The following is a 1,529-nucleotide window of genomic DNA, read 5'->3' as shown; positions in this document are numbered from 1 at the left end:
TATTGTTGTTTCAAGGGGAGAGATCTAGGGATGTCTCTCGCTCCGCCATGTTTCCACCAAATCCAGGAAAGTCTTTATCTTGCTTTCACTTCTGAATGACAACTTTGCTGGGTAAAGTATTCTTGGTTGCAGTAGTCTTCCCCCTCGCCCCCCCACCACCACCACCACCACCACCACTTTGAATGTATCATCCCACTCTGCCCTGGCCTTCAAGATTTTTGCTGAGAAATCTATGGATAGCCTTTGGAGATTCCTTTGTATGAGAATTTTTTTTCTTGCTGCTTTTATATTTTTCTCTTTGTTGTTGATTTTCAGTTTTATAATGCGGATTGAAATTTTGAATTGACACATGAATTTCATGAACTTGGATGTCTGAATCACTTCTCATGTATGAGAAGTTCTCAGCCATTATTTCTTTAAAGAAGTTGTCTACCCCTTTCTCCCTCTCTTCTCCTCAATTCTGTATGTAGTTTCTCTTAAAGGTATCCCATAAGTCCCACAGGTCTTCTTGATTTTTTCATTCTTTTTTTTTTTCCGTATTTGCCCCTCTGATTGGATAATTTCAATTGATCTGTCTTCAAGCTCACTGACTCTTTCTTCTGATTGATCAAGTTGTTGAAGGTCTCTAGTGAATTCTTTAGTTCAGCCATTTTATTCCTCAGCTCCAAAATTTCTGGGTTTTTTATTATTATTGTTGTTGTTTTTTAGCTCTTTGTTGAAATTCTGTTATTGTTTTTTCTGATATTATTTCCCCAGTTTTACTAAAGTGTTTATCTGCATTCTCTTGTATCTTTCTGATCATCTTTAGAACAATTAATTTGAATTGTCAGGTAACTCATGGATCTTCATTTCTTGGGGTTAGTTACTAGAAGTTTATTTTGTTCCTATGGTAGTGTCATGTTTTCTGATTTTTCATGATCTCTATAGCTGTGTGTACATGTCTTCTCATTTGAATAAGATGTCATCTATTCCAGATTTATTGACTGACTTTGGTGAAGAAAGACCTTCACCTGTGAGTAGGGCTAAGTTGCAGTGACCCAAGTCTAATGTTCAAAGATTCCAAATTCAAGGGTATGTGGTGGGACCAGGTGGGGAGGGGCATGGCGATTCATCACCTCAGGCCACTGGGGTCCACAGCACCAACAACTGTGTGATCCTCGGTGAGCAGAGGCTTTAAGGCCTGTTGGAGCCTCAACAGTACCTCTACACCCAGCACCTCCACATACAGGTGATGTTACCCATTCTAAATGTTTAAGATGCTTTTACAACAAAGTTTCTGGAGCATTGGGTCATTCACAGGCAAATATGAGCCTGGACTTATATTTCATACATAAAAAAATAACAAAATGGATCATGGGGTTAAAGGTAAAACATAAACTATAAAACTTTTAGTATAAACCATAAAAGAGAAATCTGCAGAATTTAGGACTAGGCAAAGAATCCTTAGATGATACCAAAAGCACAGTTCATGAAAGGAAAAATTGATAAATTTAACTTTATCGAAATAAAAATTTTTGCCCTAGGAAAGA

Source organism: Pteropus vampyrus, unplaced genomic scaffold, assembly GCF_000151845.1.
Source record: "Pteropus vampyrus isolate Shadow unplaced genomic scaffold, Pvam_2.0 Scaffold87, whole genome shotgun sequence".
NCBI classification, from domain to species: domain Eukaryota; kingdom Metazoa; phylum Chordata; class Mammalia; order Chiroptera; family Pteropodidae; genus Pteropus; species Pteropus vampyrus.
The sequence above is the reverse complement of the archived record's forward strand: the minus strand, read 5'-3'. Positions refer to the sequence as shown.